Here is a 12,346-nt window from a genome sequence, read left to right as displayed (position 1 = left end):
ATGTGTTTTTATTAGTTTTGGCTTCCTGCTGCCTGCTAATTTCACTTGCATTGTTTCAGCAAGTCAGGCGATACAAGTTAAAGGAACATTGTCGCTCGTCAACTAACAACTGGCGGTGTCATTTAAGGAAGTTTCAAACTCGGCACGCATCAGTGACGCCGTGTCAAAATATGCTCATTACATGCGTAGCGTCTTTTAAGAAAAACGTCCGTCTTCACAGGAAGTTAAGTTTTAGGGCAAGAGTGTGGTTGTCCATAAGTTGACTGACGACTCACGAGACTATCGAGTCATGTGACTGTATATAATGATGGACTATCTCGCATGTTATTCCACGTCTGTTGCCCTCCTTTTAATGCCCCGTCACACACACACAGACTAAATAAATGAGCGTTGGTGTCAGGCGCTGAGGAGCACTCACAAATCACACATTTTACAATCTTTACAGCGATACTCCATCCTTTGTCCTCAGACCCTGGAGTCGGATAAAGATAAACTCGCCCCCAAAAAAACTTTAACGGGAGGAAAAAGAAAGAAGAAACCTCCGAAACAGCACCTGAGAAGGGATCAATCTTCCTGGACTGACAGACAATAAATAGATGTCCAACATAGTAAAGTTCCAGTTGAGATAATCACAATGACAATACTTTGCTGAATGACGAGCGCATGAAGTCAAAGGGGTCTTTTGTTCTGTCAATCCTCGACTCTGCGGTTCATCTCATGTCCTTCTGCTTGTTGTTCACACATTTTAATGCTAGATGGTAGTTCTGCCTTCGACACAGCTGAATCCCACGACCCCAAAAAGGCCTTGACTTGTAGAGGAAACGTGTTCCTGCGAGAAAGAGTCCGAGTTTTAGAAACACTTCGTCCTCTCTTGCTTCCTTCACACGTCTCTGTTCCGCGGAGCTCACATTTAGGATTTGCATTCTTCCTTTCGGGCACATCATTTGTCAGCGTGATCATTTGTAAGCATGCCGTTGTTTCTAATTGTTATGTGGACGACGCGGCTTCAAGCCAGGAAGGACAAGACTCTTAATAATTCACTGAGCCTCAGTTAGATACAAAGCCGTCTTTTATTTGTCCGGTCGAGACGGCAGTTCAGTTTCTTTTCGCTGGAGAACATCTCTGAAATCACGGTTTCATTCTTAGGCTGCACTTCAGAAGGCCTTCTACGTTTCTATCTTCATCACAGACAATTCAAACTCCCTACAGTCCATCAAGACCATTCCTTTCCTTATGGGGCTTTTATCTAACTCCTAAATGGACATTATCTGTATCATTATCTATCCTTACTGATTGTCTTGTCAGTTTAAGAGCTCCTGCAGTTCAAAGCCCAAGAGGAGCCCGGCTGTAGGCAGTCGGGGTATTAAAATATTCCCTTACCAGTCTGGAAAAGTCATCTTTAAAAAGTAGAATTTTGTTTTACCTAAAGATAATGTGTCTTCTTTAATTTGTGTGTTGGTTCGGCATGTTGTGCGATAACCAACTTTGCGCTCTTTCACAGCAGCTGCACACTTTTATTGTGAAAAACTGCTTCTTTCGCTTCCTCGCTTGAGGTTTGAACACAATTGTTACGTCGTCATTTTTACTTTCTCTGTGCTTCAGTAACGTTGGGCATCTGACATCATCAGTCCCCGTCGACACGGACGGGGACTGGAGAGTGATGATAGCAGACATGTTCACTCCCTGGTCGCGAGTTTTCCTCCAGGACAACAAAACAAAACACCCACTAACATTGTGCTTTTGTCTTCAGTGTGAAAGGTTATAATCTTCCTTCCTTCAGTCCTGGGACGAATGACTCTGCAGAAGTCACAGGAAATTATCGACTCCAGCATGGAAACATGTCACCCAGTCGGACAGGCAACTTAAAACATAACATTTTCAATGTGAACCTTGTTTTCTGACACAAATACGACACACAATAAACAAAAAGGCACATGTGTGGCAGTGAGAAAGGGAAAGTAAATCACCTTTTTTACTGTATTAAAAAGTATAAGATGAGAAGATTGACACTATTCTCACGATATGAGCTTCTCTTTGCGTAAATTGCAAAAGCTAAAAAAATAAATAAATGTGTTGCTTTAAATGGAGCCCCATATGGTAAAGTGTGCAATAGAGAAGTGTTGCAACCGGACATGTTGCAGTTTACTTCCACTCATTGTGAACATTTGCATCAAATTGTCATAATTAGCGTTCACATTCTCAAGTTTTGGCCAAAAAAACAACATATTTTGTGAGGTCACAGTGACCTTTGACCTCCACATTCAAGTGGACGTGTGCGGCACATTAAAATGAGACCTTCCTAGGATATCACAGGAAGAGACAGACGCTCGGTTGACCTCGACCGTTGACCTCTAAACTCTAAGCGCTTCATCTTTGCGTCCAGGTGGACATTTGTGCCAAAATTTCAAAGAAATTCTTTCCGGGTGGTTCTGCAAGACGCGTGGCATGGGGGACGTACGGCCAGCATTGCACCATGACCGTCCACACGCAGAGGCATAAAAATAGCTCGACCTCTGGCACAATAACAGAATTGTCAACTCGGAGGATGATTCACCAAACATGCCAAGACCTCGAGGAAAATTGTCGCGCCTGAAGTCCTTTGACCGGCCACAATGTGAAGCGCTGTCCGTGGTGCTGAAGCCTTTGCCAGATTGTTTTTCACAAGAGGGGTAACGTTCATTTTTGTGATGATACAATCTGTTGATGATTTTTCTGATTCATTGATGACTTATTATGTATATTTGTTTAACAAAAAAACATTTTTTACTCATCTGATGGCCAACTTTTACAAATCCCTGTTCCGAAAGTACAAGTTTTCTGACATGACACTGTGATAGTTAGTGTTTGGTGAAGGCACAGATATGACTTGCTTTATGTGAGTGCAGAACACACAAACACTGGGATCTCATGTCATAATCTGATATTTTGTTAGTTTGAGAATCATAATGTCTACAGCCACAAGAGGTCGTTTTTTGCATGCTATTGTTTTTCCTGGGAGAAAGTCTCAAAATGTCATAAAATAGTGAAAAACGACAATCGCATTTTCCCAGATCCCAAGATGACTTCTTCAATTTGTCTCTCTCTTGTTTGACTAACAATCCAACATTTTGTGTGGAAAAATTACCTCCAACGATTAATGTGTTCTTTGAAACTGTAAATGTCCTGTAAAGTATATTTCTACACATGACAACCTCAGATACTGTCGAGCTGCAGATGTTCACACAGAGGATTTGATGTCAAAAGAAACCAATGTCGTGTCAGCACACACTTTTGATGCTCAACAAATGCACATCACACAAGACATATACACAACATAAATCCTCCCTTGTTGTATAATTATATAATTCAATTTTTTCCTGCAAACTTTTCCCAGTAGACGTAATTCTCTTTCTCTCTGAATCAATCCGAGTTAATCTGTGGATCTGATCGGGCTGCTGGCCGGAGGACATATGTTCTCTGCCAGCGGGTTTGCACACTGTCTAAGCTGCACAGAGGAAGACAATCCTTTTGAAAACATCTGTCCTCTATTGTCTGTTTCCATTCATCAGAGGTGTCACTGTATCTACTACACACATCCAATACAGATATAGACGCCTCGGTCGCGCGTCTCACATCTCAAAAACTCTATTTTAACACTCGTCTGTATTTATAGCGCTGTGTTAAAAAAGCCTGTCACCTGACCGAGCTGCCAAGTGGGTAAAAAAGAAGAAGAAAAACAGCTTTTATTAGGAGTGATGCAAACCTGCAATAGACAGCGTTGTTTTAAAACTATAACACATTTTAGACAATGTGAGTGAAAGAGGGGAGGAGAGAAAAGAGAAATAGTTTGTCTCTCCTCCACAAAATAACTGTCATGAGGGGGAAAAAGTGAGGGACAAGCGGACAGTTTTCTATCTCTTTCGCAAACTCAGCGTTAATTTGGTGTTTGCAGCACACAGACACACACTTCTATGCATGTCAACACGGTTCCAATCAACACTAGTTGTGTTGTCTCTCTGTACGGGTCCCTCGCAGGTGCATTGCTGTATTTGCTTTGCCTCTCAGGTTTTACTGGCTCGTGTGTTTGCCCTGTCGATAATCCAAGAGAGATGTGATGTTTTCAAGTTCAACTTTTCTCTATAGAGTCTTTGAAAAAAAAGCTCCAAATAGATCAAACAAGCAAATGAGCTCAGTTTCCAGGGGACAAAGGATCACCAGTTTATTTGAGTAGCTTAGAAAACACTTTGTAAGTAGCTTAATTAATACATCATCATACATTCAGAATATGAACATTTAAATAGACTTGACACAAACTCATCTCTTTAATTCAAAAGTTACCTTAACAGCTTTTCAGAGCTAATTTCTGGACATCACTTTATTTCAGAAAGTTATGTCCCAAAAACATTTACATTTGTATATGACTTTCAATATTTAAAGCATGTTTTTACGCCACATTAAAGTTTTACAAATGTCTCCCATGCAAATGAAAAGCATCATTTATTACGTGTGTGTGTGGAGACTGAACATGACGTGAATTTAAAAGTGCCATGATTGCATCGAGGAGTCAATGGAGCGGGTGATGAAGAGCGCTCCCTGATGATGAGTAAGCTGAATTTCATGGGGAAAATGTGGTGATTCCCCATAAACGGGCCTCTCAAATTGTTACGCCGAGACCGTTTGAATATTTGCTTTTGTCTTTTTATCAAGCAACTGGCTTTGTGTGCTTTTTGTCAATAAAGGAAATGAGATGTGTGTTGCTCTATTGACTGTAGAAATGTATTCATACTGATAAACAATACGCAGAGCCCGAGGGGTCCAGACTGGAAAAACAATGCTTTATAATGGGATTCATTCTAGACCTGTTGATGATTATGGGAAAGAGGGGAAAAGGCAAAGATAGCGAACAGAAACTGCAGAGCAATATACAGTGAGGTGATTTAAGGAAAAGAAGGCAGGGTATACGTGACAGGATGAAGGTGAATAATACAGAAAGAAAGAAAAAAAACGGGAGCAAAAGTGGGCTGGGAGAGGAGGAGGAGGGGTTGCTCTGAAGTGAGCGAGAGGGAGGAGAGGAAGGCTAAATCCTCACACCATTATTATCAGGACTCACATGCAGCCCCTCCTGTGATGGAGTGAGAGGAGATAGCAAGAGATAAAGAAAAGATGGAGTTAAAGAGGAAATGGAAAGCAGGATTACTGGTGTGACAGCACCGGCAGACGAGCGGCGGCGCAACGGTGAGGGAGAGAGAGAGAGAGAAACTGTGGTGGAAAAGAGAAGAAAAAACCAAAAACAAATCAGTGCAACAGGATGAGGACCTGCTAGTGCACAGCCGGCCCAACCCCGCAGACCTGCCATCTGTCCCGCTGTTCTCTCCGCCTTCCCGACGCTCCCACCATCCACCAACATCTGGATCACCTCGCATCCATATGGGGAAGAGGACCGGGGGGGGTTCAGAAAACCCTAATCTTGTCCTCCCCTCATCCTTTTGGAGCACGCAGGACCTGAGAAGACACATCCTCACCTGGAGGGGGGGATCCCTTAGCTGCGGAGTATCATCACCTCGGGGGGGCTGAAAAACTGGACCGGGAGGAGGGACAAACTTTTGCTCCAAACATGTGACGGCGTGCGCAGGACCCTTCCTTATCTACTGTCTGCGAGGTTGTTTTTTTTTTTTTTTTTAACTTCCCATGGATCTGCCGTGCCTCTTGCCCCTGAGCAGGGAGAGGGAAAAGGAGACAGAGGAGGTGGAGAGGGGGAGAAAGGAGGAGATGGCGGGGAAGCGTCACCGCCGCTGCTGCTGAAGTGTTACCGGCGTTTGTGCTCCTCCGCTGAAGAGGCATTTTATCACTCTTCCTCCCCCCCTTTCGCTCCTCTCCTCATCCGACCGGCAGGGAGCCTGAGGGATACAGACAGGGAACTAAACACAGTGGGTTTATGCACATATGCACACACACACACACACACACACACACACACACACACACACACACACACACACTGGCTGGCTGCTCTTCTCCAGGGCTCCCGCACTTCTCGTCTTCCGTCGCCCTCCTGCTCCTCCTCCCTCACTTTCCTGTCCTGTCTCCACCTTCATCATGGCCACTTGTACACCGCTGACACGCACAGAGAACGAGAAAAGTGAGAGAAAGCGAAGGAGTTAGAGAAGAGAGATTTTTGGAGGGGGGGAAGAGAGGGAGGGAGAGGAGAAATCACATACGCTCGCTGTCACGTTGTGAAGTCCTCCAGGGGAGTGTGCAGACATCCAAAGCTGCCAAACACACACACACACACACACACACACACACACACACTCACACACACGCACACATGTATGCATACAGTCGCTGATAGCTCACACACACAACGCTCACTCTCACGCAGAGGCTTGGTCTAAATGCGTACTCCTACAGGTGCCGAGAACGGCAGGTGAAAACCAGGTGAAAAGGATACAGAAATAGGGAGAAAGACATTCGGAGGAGAGCAGGGAAGGATGGAGCAGAAGGAGTTCAAGTTGGATGACAGCAGAAAGCACAGGTAAGTCTGTCACACACATGTACACACACTCTCACACACCGTCACACACCCTCACACTCCTATTCTGTCACTTAATCGGATCCAGTGTGAATTGGTAGTTTATTTATATAAGTGTGAGATGCAGCAACAGACAGAATTGATAGATGGAAGAACAAGAAGCTCAGGGGGAATATGAGCAGAGGAGCGCAGCGTGAGTGCAGTGATACTTTCAGTTTTCATAAGTGAAGAGTTTCCTCGAGAGAAAGCTCCCATCTGCTGCTGACAGAAACAGAACAGCCAGTTGTTACTATAACAGGAACTACTGTAAGAGGACATATTAGCATTTTTCACTCTGAGGTTTGGCAGTTAGCTGCTTGTTTGGAGTGTGTGTAAGCGTGTGTGTGTGTGTGTGTGTGTGCTCAATCCTCTCATACCTGCACGCTCACTCAACATGACTTATGGATTATAGATGTTTCAGTTGCAGTGTTTTACTGTCGTATCAGTTATCTGGTAATGCTCATTGATTCGTCCCCTGAGCTGCATGTAGAAGCCGTCATCTCTCTCCATTACTGAGGGAAGCTTTCTGCTCCAGTTTACGTGCTTCATGTCGGGGCATCGTGCACCACAGTTATTTTTTTTCCTGCAATGGTCACAGTAGCAGACACCAACGTGCGGTTCGGGGCCCCTCAAACAGTCACAAGATAAATGAAAAGGGCCTCAGGATAATAAGGCATAATAGACTCATTTATCTTGTGCAAAATTGTATTGATTTTTTCTTTCTTTTGTCAAATTCTTTGTCTCCTTGTACCTCTAGACTGCTGCAAAGCTTCTGAAAACAAACTAAACATGTTAGCTGTTCACAACTCATGCACACCTGAGTGTCCTGAGATTCATGTTGAAGGGCCCCATGCATGAATAAAAAAAAAAGTGTGGGAGCCATTGAAACCGATCGGGAATATGTGTGTGCATGAATGCGTTTTATGCATCAGTACATGTATGTTTCGGCAAGTGTGCCAGCGGACTGGGTGTCGCTGAGATTGCTTTACGTTTGATTGGCAGGGGGCCAAGCCGATCCAGCAATGCCCCCGTCCCGTCAACGTCACTCATCTTGGCTGCTACGTCCGGCTTGCAACGATTTCCTGTAAAGCTGTCAGATCTTTATGTGTGAGAGCAGGAGCCCACAGAGAGATGGGAGGGGGCAATGTGAGCAGTTAAAGCCCCTAATTATGATGAATGTATATGTGGCAGACGTTATGTGATGGTTTTCATAATAAGCTCTGGGGCTATTGCTATTGGGAGCTTCATTTGTATGTGGGAGGTTTATTAGTTTTATGTGTTTATGTGTGTGTGTGTGTGTGTGTGTGTGTGTGTGTGTGTGTGTGTGTTGGGCATGTGTGCAGATGGACATGGACCTGTTACTGCTGCACGCACAAATCAAATTGTCTTCCACAATCCATCCATAAGGGGGAGAGATGGAGGGATAAAAAAAAAGAGGAAAAGCAGGTCGGAGCAGTTGAGCTGGTTGACGTTGACGGCGTCGCTCTCTCTCTGGCTCGCTCTCCGTCATCCACATAACTCTTAATGAAACTGTTTTAATGATGACTTCGGGGAAGAGTGATGGCAGCGAGTGGAGTTGTATTAAAACCAAAGTGTGTTTATATTATTTATTGAAGTTCATTCGTAAAAATGTGGCAACCACTCGCCCACAATCACAAGACAGTGATCTTTTCCTGTTGTGGTAACTGAGGGAAACGAACAATTAACGAGTCATTCTGCATAATGACTACTTTTAGTCGATGTTGATGCTTGAACATTGCTACCTTTACCTTATTAACACATCTGAGTACTTCTTCCTGTTGTCAGAGCTGAACAAAGTCATACAATCCACTGATAAAATCCAGCATTACAGATCTGGGGTGTAGAGTCTCGTGGCATCTACTGGCTAATACTAAAGTAGCGAAATTACATTTTTTTTATTTCAGGTGACTATATACTCAAGAAAACACATTTAATAATACTATATCCTGCCAATAGATCACCCTTAAATGCTACACACTGTACCCTTAAAGTAAGAAGTCTCAGTATCAGGAAAGTAAGTCGTTGCTGCCGAAAAAGTTTAAGATTTCTTGGACTGATCTCGAGTCTGCATAAATGAAGTTCTGGAGAATCTGGATGTTTCATGCAGCTGTCAGAGCCCAGCGCTGCAATATGTTGATGACAGGAAGGACGTCTACTTCACAAATACTAGCCCACTTATTCAAGCTCCCTAATTAATGTAATCAAATCAGCTATGAAGGTGCTGTATGAAACTTAAAAAAAGAACCTAAGTTCAAGGCAGACATGTTGATAATTCTCTGGTGATGAGGTTCATCCCATCAACTAGATCCTCTCTGCTCATTTCCTCCTCACCCCCCGGGCTCATTATAGGGACTCCATCACAACCCGGCTTAGTTAAAAGGCTGAATGTTCTCTATACTGTGTTTCTGAGCAGATATGCGGTACTTTAACAGGTAAATCATCAGCACAGCGTGCGGTCCAACACGTTCAACCTCATCATTTAAATCATATTGTTTATTCCAAGATTGTACAAGGAACAATCATTGTTATTCTATTCCCCCCCTTACAGCGAGACACATTTATCGGCTTCTTGACAAGCACGAGCTCGTGTTCATACTACCAACCTCTTTTTGGCTCATGAGCTAAATCAAGGCCTGTTGCATGTTGCATGAGCGGCGCGGTTTAACAGTTTATTGGAGGAATAATTTTGCATTTTTAGAACGTTTTATTTGATCCATCCTCAGAGGCCAAGAGGCTTGGATATCAACTGTTATTCCTCTTCTTTTTCTTCTTCAATCATTCAATAAATCATGCATAAATCATCCTCAGAGCTGAAACCAATATGATGGCGATAGAGCCCGGCAGTAATGTAGGACAGATACTGCAGGTGGATGATGACGGCTGAGGGGTCACAGGTTCCTCTTTTTTGTGTGTGTTATGCTTTTCTTTTAAAATGTATCGCCACAGCTGGATGATTAGTTTTCATTAACAGGACGTTGTAGGATGAATTTGGACATGAAGGCAGACGCATACACGTACAGTCTGACGTGGGTCCCAGTGAGAGATAAGAAGAATAATATGAATATTAATAGAAAACCTGTGCATGCACCATGGCACTCACTCACTCACTCACTTACTCACTCAGCACACATGAATGTCATTTTTGGAAAACGTAAGTGCACAAACGCTACAGGATTCTAGGATTACACAGTTTTTGATAATACGGAGTCTTGTGTTTTGCTGTGTGTGTCTGTCTCTCTGGCTGCCAGTCAGTTGTCTGTCATTTATTTAATTTAAATATAATCAGTTAAAAAGATAAGAAGACAAACAGCTGATTGCTGTTGTCGTGTTCGTGTGCGATTTTTAATTCAGCTGCACACTGAGGTCCTGCATTGTTGTGTTGTAATCACACTCTGTTATATTGCTGCTAATCTGGAGACACACACACACACACACACACACACACACACACACACACACACACACACACACTGCTAATCTTCTGTATAATAATCTAATCATCTTTCCTTTGCGTTTGTATGAACCCATGAAATGTGTTGCTATTGTGTTGTGCTGTTTTCAATAGATAAAAAAATACTGAAAAATGTACAACATTATTTTAATTAACATTTTATACTTCATTTGTGACATTGCAGCACTTAAGAGTGTGCTTTTAAACACATTCATGCAGAAGCCACAGACGTAAATCAACACACAATCTTAGTGTTTTTCCTCCAGGTAGAAGACACACAATGCAATTTGTATATTTGCAGCTCGGTGGAAAATGTTCTTCAGAATATGAACTATTCTGATCCACACCCTTTAATTATGTTAAGCTACAACACATCACAACCCCAAGGGTATCAAGTTGTGTCGGTCTACAATATTAATCTCACTAAGTCCCTCCCAGGTTTTAAAATTAGCTATGTGCACGGCGGTTGGTAAATAAAAGAGTGGGACGAGGATTATATGTGTTACCTTGTTTTTCTGCAGCATAAAGGTTGATACTTGAGGTACATTTGTTTTCTTCTATTCCACAAATTATTCAAAATACAAGTAGATGCTGTTTGTGTCATGCATGCCGCACAGAATATGTTCCTTTTTTTAGTTTTGCTTCGTGGGGGGTTTGTTTGTTTTTATTCTCCACGCAGCACCCGTGGGTGGGTGGGTAAACGGCTGCTCACATCAAGATATGATGATTCATTGGAGACAAATTAGATGATATTAGTGAGTCCGAGAGACAAGAGAACACAAGTAAAACAGTATTTTGCGGCATGTAAAATCTGCATGAACTCCCCCGAGAATCTGCATAAGTCATATTTCAGGTTTTGAGATGTGGTTTTCACGTGTGCCCTCTAATAAATAATCATGTTGTTACGGCCCGCCTGGGGTGCCTAGGGGTACACAGGCGTAACACACATTTATAGGAGCAATAGCTTTGGCAAAGGTGGAACAAGGAAGGGAAACAATAAGGCCTGTGAGATATTTAAGCGGCAATAAATATAATTTATTTAACAAAAAGGCACATCAACTAAAATGGAAGCAACAGGCATCAAGCTCTCAAAGCCAAAACCACAAACAAAATCCCCTTACTCTACCTAGAAAGCCTTTCTTGCCTATTATAGCAACAAAACACAACAATACTGACCTTCCTGTCTAGCCACAAAACAGGAGAAAACATAAATAACAACAAAAATGGCAGAGAACCCCTTCATCGTTTCCCCCAAAATAATGTTGATGGCCTGGACTCAGGCTCCATACAACCAGAGTGGAAAAGAGCGAGAGAGTATATATATATCTGGAGTATATATATATATATCTATATATATATATATACTACAGCTGAAATGTCTTTATACGCAGATGACACTGCTCAATATTCACTTTTTTTTTATTCACTTTTAGAAAAAGAACGTGTGCAACAACATGAACCCGGATATCTTCAAGAAAACTTCTACAAAAGGATGTGTTGAACAAAGCAGGACACAAAAGCATTGCAATGTATCCACGTACAGCCGTTTTTAATATATGTTATGAAAGGATTACACCTTTTCTGTGTCTTCTTCTTCGTACACCCATACAGTCTTTTTAAAGTAAACTTTACTCTTTCTTTGGTTCTCGCTCTTTATACTTCCTGGTTCATGGATTTCATACAAATTGATTTTGCGGGATGTGTATTCATTACAGTATATTACTCTCCGCTGGTTTCTCTTTATACAGTGTATGAGAACAGCGTTAAAACACACAGATCTGTGAAGTGCTCCTGAATAAAGGCAGCTCTGCATCCATCATTTCAGGCATAACCCTTTATTGACTCCAGGTTAACGTAGCAGTAGCATCTAATAACAGGAACGGACTGAGGTTCAAACTAGATATTTCATTCTGAGGGCACTTAAAGCCCAGGAGCTGAAAACCTTATTAAGATGAATGATGATTGATATGCCGGGGAGCTTGAACAATGAAGGGAAGTGGAATGTATTTAACCCGGGGTCGCTTTGAAAAGAGCTTTGAATCAAAGCTGGGTGGTGTTGTTAATTATCAGGGTATCTCTGATGGCCACAGATGAGGCCGACGCTGTCAATAAAACCCCCCACCAACAGATATTTGTGTGTATGTGGAGATCTTTATTTGTTTTAAAAAAGCCCACCTGCACTTATCAAAGCTTCAAAGGTCTTGATTCAATGAGGAAACATCGGCAAACAGCTAACATTTGATTGAAGTGATTTTCTCCATAGCTGGTTAACGAAAATGAGGCAGACATTTGCGTCGATAATGGTCTCTGCATTGCACGCCTTC

General features: G+C 42.5%; 1 protein-coding gene across 1 annotated transcript in view; it reads left to right on the top strand.

Annotated features, from left to right (window-relative positions):
- Positions 1–5,087: 5,087 nt before the first annotated feature.
- LOC137789469 (glutamate receptor ionotropic, NMDA 2C-like) overlaps positions 5,088–12,346 on the top strand; it is a 45,202-nt gene continuing 37,943 nt past the window's right edge. Inside the window, exons 1-2 of the mRNA XM_068583096.1 lie at positions 5,088–5,906; positions 6,391–6,514. The gene's annotated coding sequence lies outside the window, so the exon portion shown is untranslated. The remainder of the gene's footprint in view (positions 5,907–6,390; positions 6,515–12,346) is intronic.

This window comes from Clinocottus analis, unplaced genomic scaffold, assembly GCF_023055335.1.
Source record: "Clinocottus analis isolate CAN_PGR_092001 unplaced genomic scaffold, fCliAna1.0.p SCAF_19, whole genome shotgun sequence".
Taxonomy (NCBI): domain Eukaryota; kingdom Metazoa; phylum Chordata; class Actinopteri; order Perciformes; family Cottidae; genus Clinocottus; species Clinocottus analis.
The sequence above is the reverse complement of the archived record's forward strand: the minus strand, read 5'-3'. Positions and strand labels throughout refer to the sequence as shown.